The sequence below is a fragment of the Phyllostomus hastatus genome, unplaced genomic scaffold (genome assembly GCF_019186645.2).
Source record: "Phyllostomus hastatus isolate PE091 unplaced genomic scaffold, TTU_PhHast_1.1 phas_scaffold_1066, whole genome shotgun sequence".
Taxonomy (NCBI): domain Eukaryota; kingdom Metazoa; phylum Chordata; class Mammalia; order Chiroptera; family Phyllostomidae; genus Phyllostomus; species Phyllostomus hastatus.
The window spans coordinates 20,715,386-20,738,483 of NW_025334004.1; the positions used below are offsets into that span (position 1 = coordinate 20,715,386).

Consider the following 23,098-nt stretch of genomic DNA (forward strand, 5'->3'; position numbering starts at 1 on the left):
GTGCCTCTTCATTTCTAAGCGGGGCCAGTGTGTGTGTCCTAATCTCGGGGTGAGAGCTAGGACCACACAATCAGAAGGGCTCATTCTAGCACTGACTTTTCTTCTCCTGGAACTCACCCTGCAGGCCATGTATCAGCGTACTTTTTTTCTTAATAATTAAATTCGCTATCCACACATCACACTCTGCAGCTCACAATAGCAGATCCTCAGCCAGCGCTGACTGTACCAGCCAGTGGGCTGTTGGACATACACCTCCTACCGTACTTCTAAAGGTAGGCATGGTCTTGACCCCGTTTTCCATGGCCGATTGCAGCTGCCTGGCTCCAGGGCCAGTGTTCTTAACCACTTCATGCCACCGCCTCTCCTTTGGGGGCAAGTGAGAGCAGGGCCTGAGATAGGGGTTTGGGAAAGTGAGTGTGGGGGAGCGCTTTTTAGTAAACTGTTATTTTTAAATCAAAACAACTTCATTTTCTCCCCTTTCCTTTCACCCCCTTCCCTTTGGCAAACATCAGCCTGTTCTGTGTATCTGTTTCTGTTTTATTTTTGTTTTTTAGATTCCACGTATAAGTTAAGTCATACAGCATTTGTTTTTTCTTTCTGACTTCTTTCACTTAACAGGATACCCTCCTGGGCCATCCTTGATGTTGCGAATGGCAAGATCTCATTCTTTTTATGGCTGAGTAATATTCCGTTGTAAAAAATTACCACATCTTCTTCATCCATTCATCTATCGATAAACACCTAGGTAGCTTCCATATCTTGGCCATTGTAACTAATGCTGCAATGAACATAGGGGTATATGTAGCTTTTCTAATTAGTGTTTTTGTTTTCTTCAGATGACTACCCAGAAGTGGTATTTCTGGGTCACATGGCAGCTCTACTTTTAAATATTGGGGACTCTTCATACTGTTTTCCGTAGTGGCTGCACCAATTTACAATGCCGCCAACAGTGTGCGGGGTTCCTTTTTTCCCCACATCCTTGCCGGGACTTTTTGTTTGTTGGTCTTTTGATGAGAGCCATTTTGACAGATGTGAGGTAGTATCCTATTGTGGTTTTGATTTGCATTTTCCCAATAATTAGTGATGTCGAGCATCTTTTTATATGTCTATTGGTTGTATGTCCTCTTTGGAGAAATGCCTATTCAGGTTCTCTGCCCATTTTTAAATTGGATTGTTTGGGTTTTTTATATTAAATTATGTGAGTTTCTTATATATTTTGGATATTAACCCCTTATTGGGTATGTAACTTGTGAATATCTTGTCCCATTCAGTAGATTGTCTTTTCATTTTGTTGATGGTACCTTTTGCTGTGCAAAACCTTTTTATAGTAGTCCACATACTCCCATTTGTTTATTTTTTATTTTGTGTCCTTGCCCGAGTAGACATTTTAAAAAGATATTGCTAAGATTGGTATCAGAGAGTTTACTGTCTGCGTTTTCTTCCAGAAGTTTCATGGCTTCAGGTCTTACGTTGCTTAAGTCTTTACTCCATTTTGAATTTATTTTTGTATATGGTGTAAGAAAGTGGTCCACTTTTATTTTTATCTTTTGCATTTATCTGTTCAGTTTTCTCAGTTCCACTTATTGAAGAGATGGTCTTTACCCCTTTGTATATTCTTGCCTCCTTTGTCATAGATTAATTAACCATATACATGAGGATGTATTTTCTGGGCTGTCTATTCTACTCCACTGGCCTATATTTCTGTTTTGATGCCAATACCATACTGTTTTGATTATTTGTAGTTTTGTAGTATAGTTTGAAATCAGGGAGTGTGATACCTCCCACTTTGTTCTTTCCTATTAGGGGTCTTTTGTGGTTCCATCAAGATTTTAGAATTGTAGTTCTGAGAAGGATGCCATTGGTATTTTAATAGGGATTGCACTGAATCTGTATATTGCTTTAGGTAGTGAAGACATTTTAACAACATTAATCCTTCTAATTCATGAACACTGTATATCCTTCCATTTATTTGTATCTTCTTCAATTTCTTTTTTTTTTTGCTGTCTTAAGAGTTTTCAGAGTATAGCTCTTTTACCTCTTTACTTAAATTTATTCCTAGATATTTTATATATTTTAAAAAAATGTAATTGCATTTTTTCCATGACCGGTTAGTCCCCTTATACCCTTTTTCCCCTGCAGTCACCACACTGTTGTCCATGTCTGTGAGTCCTTCGTTTTTGCTCAGTTCCTCCATCCTCTACCGGCCAGAGGCCCCACCCCCTTAGCTGTTATCCAGCTCCCTTTGAGTCTGTCTCTGTCTTGCTTGTTAGTTCAGTTGGTTCATTAGATTCCACGTAAGAGTGAATTTACATGGTATTTGTCTTTTATCTGACTGGCTTATTTTATACTTTTTGATGTAATTGTAAATGGGGTTGTTTTCTTAATTTCTCCATTTTATTGTTCATTATTGGTATGTACAAATGTAACAGATTTCTATACATTGATTTTGTATCCTGAAATTTTACTGAATTCATTTATTAGTTCTAATAGTTTTTGGTGGAGTTTTTAGAATTTGCTATATGTAGTATCATGCCATCTGCAAATAGTGAAAGTTTTACTTCTTCCTTTCCAATTTGGATGGCTTTTACTTTTTTTTTTCCTTGTCTGATTGCTGTAGCTGAGACTTCCAATACTATTTGAATTGAAGTGGTGATAGTGGGTGCCCTTGTGTTGTTCTTGATCTTAGAGGAAAAAGATTTTAGCTTTTCAACAATGAGTATGGTATAGTGTGGGTTTGTCATGTTTAGTTTTCTATTGTTGAGGTATGTTGCCTGTGTACCCACTTGGTTGACAGTGTTTATCATGAAGGGATGTTGAAATTTGTCAGTGCTTTCTCTGCATCTGTTGATATGCTGATATGATTTTTATCCTTCATTTTGTTGTTGTAATGTAGCACATTAATTGAGTGGCGGATGTTGTACCATCCTTGCATCACTGGAATAAATTCTACTTGGTCATGATATATAATCCCTTTCATGTACTTTTTAATCTGGTTTGCTAATATTTTGTTGAGGATTTTTGCATCTATGTTCATCAAGAATACTGGCTTGTAATTTTTTTGTAATGTTATTTTTATTTTTTGAAATAGTTTAAGAGGCATAGGTATTAATTCTTCTTTAAATGTTTGCTAGAATGCGCCCTGGCTGGCGTAGCTCAGTGGATTGAGCACGGGCTGCGAAGCAAAGCATCGCAGGTTCGATTCCCAGTCAGGGTACATTCCTGGGTTGCAGGCCACAGCCCCCAGCAACCGCATATTGATGTTTCTCTCTCTCTCTTTCTTCCTCCCTTCCCTCTCTAAAAATAAATAAATAAAATCTTTAAAAAAAATAAAAAATACATAAATGTTTGCTAGAATGCGGCTGTGAAGCTCTCTGGTCTTGGACTTGCTTTTTGGAGAGTCTTTTTTAAATTACTGCTTCAATATCATTGCTAGTAATCAGTCTGTTAAGATTTTCTGTTTCTTTCTGGCTGAGTATTGGAAGGCTATATGCTTTTAGAAATGTACCTATTTCTTCGAGGTTGTCCAATTTGTTGGAATTTAATTGTTCATGGTATTTTAAAATAATTCTTTGTATTTCTGTAGTATTGGCTGTAACTTTTCTTTCATTTATGATTTTATTTATTGGTCTCTCTTTTGTTCTTAATGAGTCTGGCTAAAGGTTTATCAGTTTTGTTTGTGTTTTCAAAGAACCAGCTCTTAGTTTCATTGATCTTTTTTATTTTTTAATCTCTGATCTTTATTATTTCCTTCATTTTGTTTACTTTGAACTTTGTTCTTTTTGTAGTTCCTTTAGGTGTAAAGTTAGATTTTTTGGATTTTTTTCTTGGTTTTTGAGGTTAGGCCTGTATAGCTATGAACTTCCCTCTTGTGACTGCTTTTGCTGCATTCCATAAATTTTAAAAATTGTTTTTTTATTTTCATTTGTTTCAGGGTGGTTTTCTTATTTCCTGTGTGAGTTCCTCTTTGATCCATTGGTTATTATATAGTATGTTATTTACTTTCCACATATTTGTGGAGTTTTTCCATTTTTTTTCCGATAATTGAGCTCTAGGTTTACACCATTGTGACCCTAAAAGATGGTTAGAGCATCATCCTGTGTACCAAAGGTTGTATGTTTGATCCCCAGTCAGTGCGTGTACAGGACGCAGACAGTTGATATTTCTCTGTCACACTGATGTTTCTCTCCTTCTCTCTCCTACTCCTTCCCTAACTCCCTCCCTCCCTCCCCCTCCCTCCCTCTCCCTCTCTTTAAAAATCAGTAAACATAATCCTTGGGTTAGGAGTAAAAATAAATTAAAATAAAATAAAATAAATAAAAGATGCTTAATATATTTCAGTCTTTCTTGAATTTATTTAGTCTTGTTTTGTGGCCTAATATGTAATCTATCCTAGAGAATGTTCCATGTGCATGCGAAAAAAAATGTATATTCTGCAGTTTGGGGATGAAATGTTCTATAAATGTCTATTCAGTAAACTTTTATCTGAGCACAATGAAATGAGACAGAGAGTGAGTAAGAGTAAAACGTACAATCCATGACTGGAACTCCACCTTGCACCTTGGGGAAACCTAGTAGATCACGGGAAGGACCCAGGGCCTGAATAGAAAAGCAGCTGCGGCCAGGTTGGCTGGTTCCCATAGGTCAGGATCTGGGACTGGCGCCTTTAGGTGTCTGTGACTGCGTCAGGGGCAGAGAGCCAGGTGAGCCTGGGGCAGCCTGTGGGCTGTGACTAAATTAGGAAGAAAGAGTCCTTGGGCTCTCTGGGGAGCTCACCGGGCAAGTGGGCCTCCGGTGGAGAGCTGGAAGTGGGCTATTTAGACAGACACGACTGGCCCTCACTTGGCCTTTCAGTGGTCTGCAGGAACATCGCACACTGAGTCCTGGCAGGAGAGAAGCTTCCCTGACACCAGTGACCATACCCCACCCGCCACCCCATCTCCAAGGGTGTGTGTAAAATAGGAGAACCCAGTGAGCTTTAATCACTAGTCCTTTGTAAACTATTTTGGGGAGGTTGTACCTTGTAAAAAACATAACCTCCTGGGTAATTTTGGGAGGGGATTATATTGGATCCTGGGCATCACAGATGAACATCAGACCTTCCAGACAGGACACACTGGATGATGGCTGCTTTGTTTAACCTGGCAACGAGGTACATTTGGACAGCAGATTTGGGTTTTGAAAAATCACGTGACGATTTAGTTCGGTTTGACTGTGTTGTAAGTACTGTAAGATTTGGGAAGGAGAAGAGGGACACAGTGGCAAGAGAACGGTGGCTCCTGGGGAGAAGAGTGATCAGGTTCCTAAGTAACCGAACCGTAAGTAGGGCCAAGCTCATCCCTGGACCCCAGGAATGCAGTAATTCCTCACAGAGAGGGCTTCTTGGCTTTCTTTTCTTTTCTTTTCTTTTCTTTTCTTTTTTCTTCTTCATTTTTTGCGGGGCATTGTTTTCTGTGAGACTTGGGGAAGGGCCTAGCCTCAGAGCAGTTTCTCAGCTGTGGCACTGTTGATAGTTTGGGCTGGGTAATCCTTGTCTGTGGGTTCTGTCCTGAGTATTGTAGGATTTTAGCAGCATCCCTGACCTCTGCACAGTAAATGCCAGTGGCAGCCTCCCGTTCTGACCAAGTGTCTCTAACATTCCCTGGGGGAGGGGAAAGCGCCCCCAGTGAAGAGCCACTGCTTAGGGCAGAAGACAGTCCGTTTTTCCTGCTGAAAAGTATTGTGGTTACCACCGGGCAGGTAGAATGATGGATCACCTCACTCCATCTCGTTTCATACACACAGGGGAAAAAAAAGAAGGGGTCACCTGTGCAGGAGGTCTGCTGGTCGTGAGTTTGTTGGTGCTGTCTGGTGTGGCTACAATTACTCTAGGTCCTCTGGGGACCTTGAGGATCAAATTGTCACCCAGACTAAAAAACCCAGAGTAAAAAATAAGCAAGTAAACAAACAAACCACCATCACTACCACTACCACTGACATAAAGCAGTAAAATAAACCAGAATAGGAAGCTTTGGAATTTTGTTAAAAATGGCCACATACAATCCTGGCTGGGTTGCTCAGTCGGTTGGAGTGTCGTCCTGATAGGCCAAAGTTGCGGGTTCAGTTCCTGGTCAGGGCACATACAAGAATCAACCAATGAATGCATAACTAAGTGGAAGAACAAATCGATGTTTCTCCCCCCGCCCCCCCTACTTCTTGCTCTCTAAAATAAATAAATGAAAAAAAAATGGCCACATGATTAGCCCAAGCTCCCCCCCCCCCCTTCAGAAGCGCTCCCAAAAGCTGGCCTGGGTGTTGATATGTGAAGAGGCTGAGAACATGTGGCATAAACACTGACTGATATTGTTTGCCATTTACACTCAGCCTGTGTAATGCGGCAGGAATGGCTCCCGGTGGCATGTGACTCCCCTTCCAGATGGGTGTGCAGGGCGCTGGGGCCGCTCTTCTCTTTCGCTCTCTCCCTCGCTTCATTCCCCCGCCGGTGCCCCTTTCCAGGCTCCTGAGAGTTTTTGAGCGGAAGCCTGCCATGATTGGCACGCAGAAAGCTGGTAGGATGTCATTGGAATTTTCTAGGGAGGCACATGCCCGACACCCAAAATGACTCCCGGCTGCGGTGGCCTCAGGTCCACGCTCAATGCCAGGCTCTCTGGTCTTTTTCAGAAAGGTAAGGTTGCATGATGTCATCCTGCCTTTCCCCAGCACAGGGGGAAACCAAGGGTGTTGTGTTTTGTTTTGTTTTTTTTAATTCCCTAGTCCAGGCAGCACTTCTGACCTTATTCTTGGCGCTAAGCATTTGTGCATGAGTGTGCGATTTGTCCGTATCCCCACCCCCTCCCGCTTAAAAAAAATGGTAATACGTGATTCACAGGGTAACATGTGACCTAAAACGGCTCCCCATGACTCCAGCGAAATCGGCGATTCCAACGTCAGGATGTCTAGCTGTTCTTTTTACGCCAGTTATTAAGCTCTTTGATAAAGGAAAAGTTGGTGGCCGCGGGAAAACAGATTGCATTATCCCCACCTCTGAGGGAACGGAAGGGGGTATTTTCGGAATCATGAAGCCTTATGAACGATGGGGGTCTCTTCAGATTGAGGCGTTTTGTGTTAGTTGCTGGGATTTGTCAATGATAAAAAAATGAATGTGAAGTGGTTTGCAGCGTTCCCCGTCTTGAGTGCAGAGTCAGACTCTGGAACCGGGCAGGGAGTGCCGTGCTAGGATTCACGAGCTGGGGATATTTTGCTAAGAAAGAACGCTTGAAAGTTGCTTCTGAGCACCTGTGAAGGACCCGTGGTGTGCATTTCGGCAACTATTAGGTGTCTTTAAATAAAGTTAAATTTCAAAGCAAAACTATTTTAAAGTCCCCACACACGCAAGAAAGTTAAGTGTATGAACTTCTGCCGCGAGGTTCAGGGGACGTACTTGGACATGGACGTGATGATCTGTTAGCAGGCTCAAGCACAACCGAACATGACTCACCTCCGCTTCTGTATCTGAAGCAATTACGAGGGGCTTCAGCACCTTTGGGAGAGGAATGTTGGGTTTCTACTAGCAAGTGTGTAAAAGCAAACGACACTCACACGCTTGTGAAATGGCATGTATGCTGTGTTTTCCATCATGGGGATTTTCTTAACCTTAAAAAAAATCCATTATGTAGCTTTGCCATTGCTTTTTGCCTTAGATGCTTTAGAATCTTTTTTTTTCCCTGTGTCAAAACTGAAAGGGAGAGGGTTAATATTTTCACACACTCGTTCCCTCCCCCACATGCATACCCTAACAGCTGCCACATATGATTTTATGGAATTTGATATTTCGAACGAAATGACTTCCTTATTTTTCATAGTAATATAATAATCAATTTTACCATAGAGAACTGCGTACATGTCAGGCCTTGGCTGCTCCTAATTAGCAATGGATGGGGTAGCAGAGGGCGGTGCTGGAGAGCAGGTTTGAGTGAAAAGGCAGCCATCAAGTTTTAATCATTCTGTCTTGCCTCAGTCTGCTCGGATCTTAACTGCAAGTTCAGTTTATGGTTGACCCGACAGAAATATCAAGAAAGTCGTGTGTAATTGTAGCTGATGGACCTGCTCCTCTCGCTCTTGCTGCCTGGTCTTCTAGCTCCTCTCTGCAGTAACTTTCATATGGCCACGGCTTTGTGAAATTGAGGCAAGAGCCAGAAGTAACCCACCTATAATATTCTCTGCCTTGGTTGGCACCTGTGTTTTGTTGGCTGTAGTCAGAACGGTGTGTTTCTTTAGGCACCAGAAACTTCCATCCACTTTGGGGTTAAAATGGGAGCTTTTCCAAATGTATAGTTACATGGTTTATTTATAAAGTTCCAACCTCAAGGTTCTTATTTACTCCAAGGAATTTGAAAGAATTAAACAGTGCCCGTCCCCAACACAAACATAATATGCCTCGTACTTCACAGTGAAACACAGCGTACTCTGCTAAGGTCTGTGTTCCGTGTGCTTAGAAAGAGTCATGCATTCAAGTGAGCTGAACAAGCATTTGTTCCGTGCATCTAATTCGCCTGGCACTGAGCCAGACAGACACTCAGGAATTTGAAAGGTTTTATTTAGGATGTGGATGATGTCTTCAAGGTGCTTATAATTTAGAAGGTAGAAGAGTGGTTCCCCAGCAAACCTCAGTTGGCTCTCTGCAGTAGAAATTGGCTCTGTAGTACTCACACTCTGGGAGAAGTCTTGCCACAAAAAGTATTTATTAAAATGTGTGAATGATGCTTCAACATAGCTAAGCAATATTGGTTGATCAGCCACTGTGTTTGTGACCCTTTTGGGCTGATATGATTGCATTCCTTTATGCAGATTGGTGAGTCTCAGACTTCACAATAGTCCAGGGAGCTATTAAAAATCCCAGTGTCTCAGGTGAATTAGACTCTCTGGAGATGTGGCCCAAGCATCAGTATTTTTTAAAATGCCCCAAGTAATTGCACCATCAAGTTTGAAATCTAGTGATGTAGATGCTTTTATTAAAAAAAATTTTTTAGCCCTGACTAGTGTGGCTCAGTGGATTGAGCACTGGCCTGCAAAGCCAAGGGTCACTGGTTCAATTCCCAGTCAGGGCACATGCCTGGGTTGTGGGCCAGGTCCCCAGTAGGGGCTACTCAAGAGGCAACCACACATTGATGTTTCTCTCCCTCTCTTTCTCCCTCCTTTCCCCTCTCTAAAAATAAATAAATAAAATCCTCCAAAAAGTTTTTTAGCCTACAATGACTTTGAAAGGTGGATTTTTCATAATCATGATGTTGTTTGACTAAAGAATTTTTGGCATTCGCGAATCTGACCCTCTGTTCTCTGCATTTCTGAACTCAGTGTGAATGGTGTTATGCTTTCTTCCTGCTCAGCAAACCTGGTAACATGATGCTGAGCCAATCAATCAACTCAGTTAAATGAGGTTTTGTGAACTTGAGTGTTTTGTCTCCAGAAGGCTAAATGTTGAACACAGTGATTAAGTCTTTTAAAGAGATGTAGGTGTGAGAGTGATTACGTGTGCTCCCGAAATTATGTTTGCAGTGCTTAAAACCCCCGTGGAAAAGGAAGCCCCTTCCTGGTGTGCTAGGAAGTTCATTAAAGGCAGACGTGGCTCATTAAATATATAGTAGTTAATGAATTTCTCATAACTCACCCTAGATTCTTAGAGTTGGAAGGTAGGTTTGGTGATTCGCAAAGAGCAGCACCCGTAGCATCACGTTAGAAATGCAGATTCTGAGGCCTCCACCCAGACCTCCTGAGAGAGAACCTGGGGATGAGCCCAGCATCTTCCGGTGCCCACCAAGATGAAAGGGTCGCTGCTCTGGCTTCACGTTGTCATTTAACAGACAGGTCTGCTCATTGGAAGTTAAGTACCTCTCTCTGAAGTTATCCAGGACTAGAGGGGCAGTGGAGGCTACAACTCAGATCTCTCAGTGTAAAATCTGTCTCCCCACCATGGCCAGATCATCCTAACTTTTCTTTTTTTTTTTTAAAGATTTTATTTATTTATTTTTAGAGAGGGAAGGGGAGGAGAGAGAGAAAGAGAAACATCAATGTGCAGTTGCTGGGGGCTGTGGCCTGCAACCCAGGCATGTGCCCTGACTGGGAATCAAACCTGCGACACTTTGGTTCGCAGCCCGCGTTCAATCCACTGACCTACGCCAGCCAGGGCTCATCCTAACTTTTCCACGTGTCATAAATAACAGCTTTAGGAAAACACCCACCAACTTAGTCTCATAAGACAGAAAGGAACCTTAAATGCCATCTCACTGGACCCTCCCATTTTACAGGTGAGAAAACTAAGTTCTCCAGAGGGAAGTGAGTGCAGGAAGATGTGTGGTTGCTGGTGGCAGCAGCTGTTGAAGAAGTGGGTCTGCTTCCAGTCCAGACAGGGGCGTGCCTCCGTCCCGCCTCCCTCGCTGCTGCTTCACGTCCGCGTGGGTTCTGTTGGGCTTAAATCACGTCGGTTAACGTGTCCGGGTTAACAACCAGGCAACTCTGGGAAAAGAGCAGCTAGGTGGATGGAGAATTGTAATTCTTTAAAATTACTCTAAAATTTCATTTTGGTTTAAAATCGGCTTGAATTTTATGACATCTACCAGAAAATCTCGGTGATATAAACTACTGAAAAGAAACTTCAGAGAACAGAGGGGCCATTCATTCCTTGAGCATATGTTTCGTCTCAGAATCGTGCAGATTAGACACTTCCATCTCCTCAGATCGCTCACAGAAATTACATTTTCTTCAGATTTAGTTAAAAGGGAAAATGTGGCAACAAGTCTGCTTGTTGAATATTTTAAGATTTTATATTTGACGTGGTTGGTGGTATTTACATAATTTTGACAGGGTTCAAAGACTGAGTCTAATCCACATTCTCTGCAGAACTTCAGCTTCAAAGCCTTGAGCCACACACACGGAACAGTTGCCCAGGAAAACAAATGGAGAGTGTGATACACAACTGTTGGCCTGCACGCCTACACGTGGATCAGGTGTGTACGTGTACGGAAATGCTTATTGGCTCCACACACCTGCCACGTGCCAGGCACTGTGACATGAAACGGGACGCACAGTTTCTGCCTGCAGAATGACCAGGGGGCAGTGAGGAGGTCAGATGAGTGACCGGGTAGACAACTAGAAGAGATCGTGGTAGGAGTTAGGATCAAGTGTCATTGAGGCCAGCGAAGCAGCAGGGCCTTGTAGGGGATCCTAGAAGGGATAGCAGCACACACTGGATAGGAGCAAGAGTCAGAGAAGTCTGCCTGGAGGAGGGGACCTCTAACTGCTTGTTGAAGGGTGGTAGTTACCTAGGCGAGGGGGAGTGGGGAAGAGATTGTCCAGGGAGAGGGGCCAGCATGTGCAAAGGCATTCGTGTTTGTGCAGACTGTCCTTCACGTGGGAAGCATTGGCCTATACACTCCTAAATATTTTATGTGTGTGAATAAACATGAACATTTGCCTTCTTAGAGGACTCTGTGGAACAGTTTTAAAATATATGTTTTAGACAGCTTGTTTTTCCCTCTCAGAAGGCTCCTAGGAAAGTCTGTTGATTGTGAGGCCCATCATATCTTGTGTGACTGGGACATGGGAAGAGCTAACCTCAGCAGTCAAACCAGCTCCCTGCATAGAACCAGTGAAATTCTGCCCAACGTGAATTCCCTGAAGAAGGGTGTGTCAGGCAGACCACACCAGCCCCGAATGCATTCGAGCTGCTTTTCACTGGGAACGCCGGGGTTGTCTGTGGAACGCCTTTGTGGAGGAGACTCCTGTAGTGAGGCACTTGTGGTATTTCTTTCCCTAAATCTTCATGCATAGAGTCAGGAGAGCCTCGTCTTGTGTTGAACGGCCTGCCCAAGACATCATGGGTAGAAGAAATTAAATTAGTTCATGCTGGCTGGCCAGCAACACATACATCTGAACCAGGGTTTCTTCAGAAGCATTCCTGGGAGCTTACAAATAGCTTACTGTGTGAGTAATAATAATTATTATTCAGTATTACTCAGTAATAATTATTATTATCAGCCACCATCATGCTTTGCAGAGCATCGGCACACCATGTTAGATCTTTACAGCAGCTAACAGGGCCGATGTCATTATCTCCATTTGACAGGTGAGGAAATTAAACCTTAGAGTCATCAGATTTCAAAGGTAGACGAGACCTTGGAGATCCTTTCATACCCATCTTTCTCATTTTACAACAACAAAAAAAAAGGCGGGGGGAGCTGGCTGACCGATAGTCCCACAGGGAGTAGACAGTGGCTGTAAGACCAGGCCAGTCTTCTGATTTCTAGCTCACTCATTTTTGGCTGCAACACACTGCCCTCAGTATTCAGTGTATTCAAAGCAACTTGGGAGGACATGCAGTTGTTTCTTTAGGAGAAATATTATTGAAACCAGTCCTACATGCTATTTTATGAACGTCTGCATGTATAAAAAAGTTTATTTGTATACTTTTTCTGTACATAGATACAAATAGGCTCAAAGGGGACTTCAACTTCATCAGTATAATTTATTTTTTTTTTTCATAAAAAAAATCTGAGGCAAAATGGCCCTAGCTGTTTCATTTGTTAATTTGGGGTGATGGGCAGTGAATTCATAGTGTTTCTTATAGTCTTCATGTTTTTGTAGTTTTAAAATTCAAACCAAAGCAAATAGGAGTATTAAAAACAATGACCACTTACAACACCATTATCTTATAAAATAAAAGATAATTTAAAGACAGAACAATGGTACAGAAAAAGAGAAAAAACTAATATATAATTCTTGGTGGTAAGCTGACATCAGTTCCCTCTTTGCTTTAAGATTTTCCTATATGGCGCCAGCAGAATGTATATTATTTTCTTTGCACTTGTTGCATTTCCTGTTCTGGTTTGTACGTTTTGAGCCCTTCCGACATCCCCAGCAGGAAAAACAGGCCCTTTCTGGTCGGTTATAAAACTGCCAGCTGCCCGTCTGTGCCTGCGTGTCTGCTGGTTCCCAGAATCTGACTCTTGCTGCTGAAAGGGGTGCAGAGTAGAGTGGACCAAGAGGCTGGCGATTTGATACCAAGTGTGTTATTTAAAACCACGTCCTGGGTGTGCTAACTAAGCTTATTGTGGTAATCGTTTCACAATATACACAAATATCAAGTCATCGCGTTGTACAGCTTAAACGTATACAATATTATATGTCAGTTATATCTCAATAAAGCTGGAAACAATTTTAAAACCACTATGACAAGCTGGGAGGAAAAAAAACACAGAATAAAGGAAAAAGCTTTATAATTGAGTACTCTTGAACACACCAAAAAAAAATCACATTCAAGGAAGTAGGGCCGGGAATGTGGTTTCAGAAGCTCCTGCAATGAACCTGTAACAGAGAACAGAACATTGGCCGTCAAGTAAAAAGAGCATCATTCAGGTCCCCACCAGGTCCCCTTATCCACTGGATGCCCTTAGGTGGTTCATCTGACTTTTCTTGGTTTTATTCTTAATATAAACAGGAAATGGTCATATTTGACTTGGCCACATGGTTGTCCTGGAGATCAGATAGCTAATGAAGTGGATGCACTTATCAATACTCCAGAAAAACGTGAAACAGAAGAGAAATGATAGGGTTATCATTGCTGGTAGGAACCACCCCAAGAGGCGTCCTGGCGATATGAATCTCATCCGGCAATGTCACGCTGAAGCCCCCACGTGGGGCAGCAGCAGCAGCACTGACCCCGTGATCTTGAACTTAGTCACAGGGGCCTAGCTAGTGATAATCCATAGCTCGTGGTCACCAAGGTGGCACTAACCAAAAAGTGTGTGGTCTCACTCTGCTCCTCAAAAAGAAGGTGGCACGCTGGTGAACACGGGTGGGGGCCTGTCCCACTGGAGGGGCCCCATTAGCCCTGAGGAATGAGGGGAACCGGGTTCCCAGCCCTCTTTTCCTCCGTGTAGAGGTGTGACTTCACATAGTATGTCACCTTCATCGGGTTTCGCTTTTTTCTTTGTGCACTGAGTGGGTTAAACTAAATGGTCTCTAAGGCCTCTTGTTGCTCTTAACATTTTTGATCATTAGCTGGAGTTTGAACTTGAGTCCCAATGTTACTGTAGTATCATCGTTGTCATCTTGTACCCTGGCATTTAGGGACTGTTCTCTGTGATTCACATCCTGACCTAGCTTCTAAGAGCGTTAGGGTAGAGTTGAGAATTTATTATTTTTAAAAGGTTTTATTTATTTATTTTTAGGGAGAGGAGAAGGGAGGGAGAAAGAAAGGGAGAGAAACATCAGTGTTTGGTTGCCTCTCAAGCGCCCCCTACTGGAGACCTGGCCCACATCCCAGGCATGTGCCCTGACTGGGAATCGAACAGGCAACCCTTTGGTTCACAGGCTGGCACTCAGTCCACTGAGCCACACCAGCCAGGGCAAGAATTTATGATTTCAAGTTCAGCTCCCAGGACATCATGGAGGGGCAGGGTGCAGCAAAGACTTGACCCTGATTGTACATGATTTAATTTGGCCACGCTACAAAGACATGACCAAACCTGGAAAACGTCCTCTTGCCTGGTCATGAGCCCTCTCACCTGGATTATATTTTATATCTTAACACATAAGAAAAAAATGGCAAGTCCATTGCTTGGCCTGGACAGGGAAATGAGTTGAACCGGAAGGGAATTTAAATTCCTGATCTCAGAAGATCTTGTACTCACTGAGAATGTGACCAGTCGGGTCTATTTAAGCACTGCCGCGCTGGGCTGTGGTTCTTGGCTTGTGCTTCTGGCTGGCTGAACGTCACCAGGGAAAAGCTCGCTGTGAGTCCACACACATTCCCACCACTGAACTTCAGCTGCATCTTGGTTATTCCGTGGCCCCGTAAGTCTGTGGTTGACCACTTACCCGGTTCGCCACATGACCATCACAACTCTCCCTGCTCCCTCCAAGTCCCAGCCCCCACCCTGCTCCCTCCTCTCTCAACAGATGGTCATCCTTACTTTTTCCTTCCCTTCCCTCCTTATTTATCTCTCCTTGTGGTTTCTGTCATCTGTCTCTGTGCCTACGGAAGATTTGTCACTGCCCTGGCAGAGCTCCCCCACCGAGTGCACTGATGATGACAGTGACGATAGTGATGGTAATGGTAATGGTAATGGTAGTGATGAGAAGGCTAGCTCTAGTAATGGTTGCTGCTACGTTTGTCTAGTCAGTGGTTACATTTGTTTAGTGCTCAGGACTCCACAGAACAATTTATGTACGCCCTAACATTTAGCTCAGAATGAGTCTGTACCTTCGATAGCCACCCTGGCCTTAATGATGAGGCCTCCAAGGCTTAGACAGGATGTGTATTTGCCCACAGTCCCCAGCTCATAAGTGGCAAGCTGGAATTCATACCCAGGTGGACCCTAACTCTGAAACCTGAGCTCCTTCTTACCCCTGCCCCCCACGTGTGAGCAGAGCACAGTCATGCTGGTGTGGCTGCTGCTTCGTAAATGTGGCCGATTTTAACCCGTTCTGCCCTGAATCCTTATCTCCAAGGACGTGAGTGACGAACAGCACTTCCTCTGTAGAGGCCTGTTTTCTGAAAGGGAAGGGTGTGTTGTGATCACTCACAAAATGCCCTCTTCCCAGTATGCACTGGGACAGTGCCACGCCCTAACCTCTGTGCGCCACCTAACAACTGGAACAATTTGCAGACTATTCTGACCCGCATCCACCTTCATCATGCAGAAAAGACTGTGACTTCTCTTGTTGTGAATGAGGACACTGAGGCTGTCTCCCAAGGCGACCCAGACACCAAGCATTGAGCAAGGACTAGAATCCAGGATGCCTGATTCCTACTCCTTGTCCTTATGGGGAACCTCACATCCCTGTAGGCACTCACTGTATATTCTTCTTTCCTCCAAGTGCAAGAAGCTAAAGAACCTGTGTATCTTTTAATAAAGACCCTTTCTCCTGGGGGCAGGGGTCACTGATGCCTTGCGTAAAGCCAGTTCTTAATGCCACAAAAACAGCCTGTTGTTAAAAAAAAAAAAAAGTGAAAGGTGTCTCAGTAGAGGAGAAACTGTCCCCTTGTGAAGGTCAAGGCATTACGTCCCCAGCTCACAAGAGCACCCATGTGGCCAGGGCTGGGTCTCTGAATCTGTAAAAGGTTGTTGCGTAGCCCACACCCCATCCACACCCTGGTCTCAAGACCACCACGTGTGGCTCTTACTCCACCCAGGGTGGAGGCGCCTTCTCTGTTCCCCAAACCTCCAGGAAACAGGTCTCGCTGGTGAACAGACACTCCCACCAAAGTGACTGCCCGAGTTTCCCCAGCAGCTCCCGGTTAGCTGCTGGGCCCTCACGGTTCGTCCCCACCGCAGAGGAAGCCGGGGAGTGATAGACAACTCTTGAGTCAGTGTGGGGCCCTGGAGGGAAAATGTCTCAATTAAATGCAGATAGTTCACGGAGGCTGGCTTTCTTTTTACACGATTGTTTTTATTAAACAAATAAAGGAAATGCATTGGTATGGGTACAAAAAGCCTGGGCAGATCCAGGGAAGCTGTCTCAAGGTGTCCCTGGGCGGTCAGTCACCCAGGAGCTGCCTGAGCCCGTCTCCAGGCCAGTGGCTTTGAGTTGGCTTTATTTTCGAGCAGTCCCTCCTCACGTGGTAGCTCAAATTCAACCAGGTTAGCAACCCAGGCACAGCAAAAGGGTGTCTCCTGATAACGCCACCAAAATGTCAGGGAGTGTCCACCCCTGAGCCAGTCTCTGTGGCTAGCGGGCTCTGCCTGGTCTGCGTCACATTGGGTAGGGGTCACTATTCCCATTTTACAGATGAGAAAAGTAAGCACACTTACAGGTCAGAAAAAGTAAGCGACTTTCTCCCATCCCATGAGCAGTAACTGGCAGGTGGAGGCCCAGGTCTCAGACCACAGTTCTCCCTGCAGCTGCCTTTCATCAACGGCCGAATCACCTCTGCATCGGCAGATGGATGAATCAACCCAGAAGGTTTGCGTGTCTTTGTTCAGAGTTCTCTCTGAGAACTCTGCCCTCTGTTTCCTTTGTTACATTTCTCTGCAACGTCTGAGGCTTGCACCACTTCCTCCTGTGCCTTGCTGTTTTGTGCTTCGTCCGAAAGAGCAGTCATTGCTCCGTGCTGGTCTGTCCCCTCTCGGGAAGGCACCTCCTTTTCCACGTCTGTGTCCCCCCCACCTAGCAACTTCGCCTGGCACATAACAGATGCTCGGTCCGTGGGGGCTGCATGGAAGATTCACGAACACCCGCTGGCCCCTCGATGGAGTCTGTGCAGAGCAGAGGCCCTGTGGCCCCCGCCTGTGGGTTGGGTGCTCTTCCTCCCTTTCAGAACTGGGTGGCACACGAGACAAAACTCCGGCTGAATTTCCAGCACCCTGACCCAAACCGAGGAAGGACACCGCCTCATTCCTTGTGCCCCACGTTAATCCGCCCTTGCATCCTGCTTGGGACTCGGATACAATGTGCAAGAGCTTTGGGGCAGATAGTGAACCCTGTCAGGCGGGGACAGCTGTTGCGTGCCGGTGGACACAGTATGTTGCACATCCTTTTGGCACTATGGGATTACACCATTAGAAACAGTTTTCAACTGGATCTCCCAAGTCCCCCGGCGTTGTGAAGGCAGCTATTTCTTTACGTGATATTTTATTTTTAAAACTATTGAGAGAAATGGTGTTTCAATTTTTTTTTTAGGACACAGGAAGGGAGGGAGAAAGAGAGGGATGGAAACACTGATTTGAGAAACATCAGCTGCTTGCCTCTTGCACACGCTCAGACCATGGACTGAACCAGAAACCCTGGCATGTGCCCTGACTGGGAATCGAACTGGCAACCCCCTCTCTTTGCAGGGTGATGCCCAACCAACTGAGCCATACCAGTTGGGGCTGTTTTAATTTCTTTTTTTTTAAACCTTTCTAAGTGAGCAGGGGACCAGATTTTTTAATGTAACTATTCACTGTGAATTCTTTGCAAGGAAACATCAGCCCCGGGGGCAGTGAGCCTGCGGAGCTGAATCAGAGCGGTTGAGCCGTGTTTTTGGGGGGAGTGCGGACCTGCCCTCCCGGCGGCTGTGTGGCAGCTTTTCTAGCTCTGTCCCCAACACCCAGCTTAAGTAGCCCACTGTGCTGCTCTCCCTCTTTCGAGGTTTGACCTCAAACCAAGCCACTGCGCAGGTTTGGGAGGGGATGTAGCAGGTGCAGAGAACCTTATCCTCCACCTGCTCCTCAGACACGGGGACATCCCTACTGCCACCTTGGGGGCTTTCAGGGGTCCACAGGGGCTTTGCATGCCGAAGGTAGTTGGTGTTTCTCTGAACAGAGGGGAGGACCCCAGAGAACTCTGGGTGGAGACGCTAAGGTGGTGATGAAACAGATAGGGCTTAGTCAGGGCTGTTCTGTCAGCTCCTGAAAGCTGGTGTGAGTGGTCTGGGTTCTCGTGAAGGTTCTGCTGCTACCCGGCTGTGTGGCTTGGGGCAGGTCACTTTCTCTCTTTGTTAATGAGGGAGTGGATCCCCAACCATCTGCAATGCCAAGCTTTCCCAGGTTGCCATTGCTCCAGCTCGACAAGAAGGTGGACTCTGGAAAGGAAGAGACCTCTGGGTTTTTCTGGCTCCTGGCTGAGTTCCCAAGGGTCTTCAGTCACCTGGTCAGGTGACCTGTGTTCTCCAGGACCTTTGGGAGCACACGGTCATACCGATAAGATCCAGCCAGTGTCCCCCCTCTGAGTGGACCCCTCTTTTACATGCAATTTTCTTGGTGCATTGTATTAGTTCCCTATTTGCTTCTGTAACATATTGCCACACATGCAGTGACTTGCAACAATACAGATTTCTTAACTGACCATTCTGGAGGTCAGAAGTACAAAATCATCTCAGAGGTGTTACCCCTGCTGGTTGCTTCTGGAGGCTCTGGGGCACAGGAGGCAAACACAAGGCCCTCCACCTTGTTTTATCCATCAGGCACTTTGTTTTTGTTTCTACCCGGTGGCAGCCCTGAGCTCTCATTTAACTGTAAGGAGTAGTGACATTTACACAGTCCTAAAATTACATTCGGCCCTTTGAAGGCAACCACTGAGGCTGAGGTGGCCCCCGGCAAAAATGAGTTTGACACCCTGCCCTAGGGGGAAATTTATTTCCTTACCTTTTTCAGTTTCTGAAGGCTTCCTGCGTTTCCCTGGCTCAGGGCCCCTCCCTCCACTTCGAAGCCAGCATAGCATGTTCTCTCCTCTGACCTCTGCTTCCCGCCCAATGTAATCTCTGTCTGACTCTGATCCTCCTGCCCCCATTTTGTAAGGACTCTTGTGATTGCGTCAGGCCCACCCAGATAGTCCAGGATGATCTCTCCATCTCTTGCTCCCTAATTTAATCACATTGGCAAAGGCCCCTCTATCATGTAAGGAGGCATTTTACAGACTCTGGGAGTTAGGAAGTGGGTATCTTTGGAGGCCATTATTCAGCCTATCAGAGAGATTATCCATGAATTTAAAAAAATGTAGACTTGCCTGGCTGGCGTAGCTCAGTGGATTGAGCGCAGGCTGCAAACCAAAGCATCGCAGGTTCGATTCCCAGTCAGGGCACATGCCTGGGTTGCAGGCCACGGTCCCCAGCAACCATACATTGATGTTTCTCTCTCTCTCTTTCTCCCTCCCTTCCCTCTCTAAAAATAAAATAAATAAAATCTTAAACCAAAAACAAAAACGTAGACTTGGACAGGGAGGAGAGTGCATCGGAACTCCTGCTTTGGAATGGGGAATTGTAGACGGTCCCCTAGGTGGGTGACTACAGCCAATTGCAGTTTAAGCTGTATACTCCAGCAAAACCTATTTGCTTTTTGGGTATGTTTAGATTCTCCTTTTTGAATTGTGTCAGGGCCTTTACCCACAGAAATGCCTGTATACTCTCCAAAGAGGTGTCCATGCCTCCTTAAAACCCCCAGGCTCTGATGAGCCACATCCATCATCTTCCTTCTTCATTCTGTTCGTGACAGTTCCTGAGTGTCCCCCACGTGCAAGACAGCGTGCCAGGGAAATCAGCAGTCTCCAAGACGTGCTCCTTTCCCTCGTGGGGCTCATATCTAGTGGAGGGAGGGAGGCACACAAACAGGTATTTTTGATATAAGACAGGATGTGCCAAGTGATGTAGCGGTGATGAACCCAGGTGGTGGGAAGACAGGAGGGCAACATTACCTCTAGTCCCTAGAGTGTCAGATCATGCGCCCCGGTTTTCGGTTCAACAGTGTGATTGCTGTAGCACCTGAGTGTTAGGTTATTAGCTCTTGTGGGCTGAAAACTTTAGGACTTTTAAAAGATGGGGCGATGAGTCTTCCTCTTTATCTAAGGGCCCTTGTTTCAAAAGAGGTAGCTAGCTCTGATGATTTATGTGAAATCGCTTCTACTCAAGGTTGATTAAAGTTGGGGACAACAGGAATTTGGTAGGCAAAGCAGACGTTGAGAAGAGAAAGGTCTTATTCACACTGGATCTGGACGGGGAACCTGTAACCAGGGCTGTAGTCGGACCAGCACTTGCTTGCCAGGGCTGACCCACAAACGCCCAGCGGGGCTGGTTTTCCTAGTTGGAAAGGTGGCCCTTCCTCACGTGTCCTTGCAGAGGTGAGGGAGAGCCTCCAGCAAGAGCTCCTTCCAGCCTAGAACACGGTTTTAGAAAATACAGCTGACTTCTCCTGGAAAAACAAAACCACCCTCTTCTCGCTCCGGTCATGGAGACCAAGTTGGCACCTCATTATCGCCTCGTTAGCAAGGGACAGGCTGCTTCGGGGACAGACCTGGGAGGAAGGGTTGGCTCCGTGTGGGCAGGGTTTTGCGGTAAGCCTAATTGCTTTTCTAAAGCTCAGCCACTTAATACTACACAAGCAGAAATCTATCATCAGACTCTTGACCATGCTCCTCTTCCTTTCACATTCTCGCCTACGTAGACAATTAGTGCCTCCCCAGCCCTGCTGACGCCACCCACCGCCATGGCGTGTGCCCGGGCCCCACCGGGGCCCTCGGGGCTGTGCTGCAGTCAGCACATCTCAGAGGAGAAGAGGTCTGTGACCACCTTTAACCTAGAATGCCCAGGCCCCCCACCCCCCATATCTTAAAATGCTGCCTGCTTGTTCTGCCTTTGGAGCACAGCAGGGCTGCTGGCTGAGTGAAGGTGGTTTGTCTTGAATGACTTAGAGCACATTCTTGTTTCTCACAGAATGGGAAATAGTAATCCACAGTCATCTTTCTCTGGCTCTGAAATGTGTTTTGTACTTGCACTTGAACGTGGGTGTGCCTGATGTTCTGAGAACTCACTTCAAACACAGCAGTGAGGCAGCCAGCCCCTGAGACATACTCAGAGAGGGCTGAGAAGCCGCATACTGAACCACCTTTCTCTCCTTTTCAAAGCCTGCCTGGCGTTTGGACCCCATGGCCCTGCTCACTCACTGTGAGTCTTTGCACGGAGGTCACCCAGTTTCTCTGGGCTTTAGGTTCTTGCCCTGCATAATTGGGGTGGAAATGTCCTACCCCATCGGACAGATGGAGAGATCAAATGAGATAATGCAGGCGAGTGAAGCACTGGGCACACAGAAGCATCGCAGTCAGTGTGAGACTCTCCCCCATTCACCGTCTTCCCTATGACCTCCACACCTCCCCGCGCCTCCCACCATGTCCTTGGACCAATGCAAAATGCCACCTGAAGCAGAAGCTTGCTTTCCCCAGAGCAGGTGTCTCCAACGGGGGAGAGAAGTGACATGTCACACACTTCCCACATCTCCTGTCACTTTCTGAACCGTGCCCACCCCCCAGCCTCTCTCCTTTGTTTTGTCATCATCAGACTTTTCCTCCGCAGAACCTGCGTCAGAGGAACCTTGTCCGAAGTGCCCCAGCTTTGTAGTTGCTACTCCACACTTCGGTAGGCATGCCGAATACACAGCCTGCGTTGTCCGTGGTGATCCCAATTTCAAGTGCGCAGTCCCGTTCTTCCCATTCAGGCGTCCTGGGAATTCCAGTTCATCAACTTCCCAAACACATTTCCCGATGACACCCACTCCCCAAAACGGAGGTGTCAGACCCAAGAAATAGCCCTGACTATGGTGGTAACCACGTCTCCCAGGCTTTCTGGGAAAGTCTGTTCCCTTATGCGTCCTGATCTTTGGTCCAGAAAACACCGTTCCCACCCAGCAGAGGTCCCGTGGAAGGCACACGTTCGGACAGGCCACCGCTGCAGGCAGACTCAGTGCACGCCCACCACGGCCTGCGACCTCAAGTTCAGATTCTTCTCCTGTGAACTTCTGGTGGTTCTTCGTGCTGGTTGGGTTTGAGCTCTTGCTGCTTTCGGATGTGAACCAAGGACGCGGATGAAAATGTGTTTGGTGCAAATACACACGATTCCTTCTGTCTGCGATTTTAAAGCCTGCTTTTTTCACTTAACAGTAGAGTATATGGATTTTCTCAGGCCACTCATTTTGTGAGGGGGTGGTAAATAATGACCACGTCAATTCAAGGTAGTGTCTGCCACTGGCATTGACGGGGCTCAGGGGTGGGTGGGGAGAGTGGATACCCAAGGCGCATTTCACGTGTGGAATGTGTTCTGCCTTCAGCATGGCGCCAGGCACAGTTTCTCGAATGTCTTAAATATTACATAGTGAAGTAGGAATTTAAACACCAGTAGTGAAGGGCTGCTTAATAGTTCACTCTGTGGCTCTCTCATAATTCACTCGGTTTAAAACTCCCCTCCCTGTTATTGGGTATTTGTAATTTTCAACTATGGACTCTTAAATAATGAAGTACTCTTAAGTACCTTCGGGCACCTTCAGGCTGTGTGTGGATTGCAGCTCACTTTCTCAGGATAGATTCCCAGCGCTGAACAGCTGGGCCGGAGCACATGGCTGTAGGGAGTGCACATCACACGGCTGCCTTTCAGCACGTCGTGCGTTTCTTTCTAGTGGTTTTAGCTTCTCTCTCTTTGATTGTCGGTGAGATTGAGCATTCTTTACATCATAATTTTCTGCTGCAGTTTTATTTTTTAACTGATGTGTGTGAGAGAGCACGGGTTTTTGCAGACTCACTTATATGCGGGGCCCTGTGGGAGGGTCTTGTTTGCACGCGAGGGGGGACCACGGATGAGCACAGAAAGAGCCCCCTGGCCTCC

General features: G+C 45.8%; 1 protein-coding gene across 1 annotated transcript in view; it reads left to right on the forward strand.

Moving 5' to 3' along the window:
• RBM20 (RNA binding motif protein 20) overlaps positions 1-23,098 on the forward strand; it is a 182,700-nt gene that overhangs the window by 105,005 nt on the left and 54,597 nt on the right. The window lies entirely within an intron of this gene.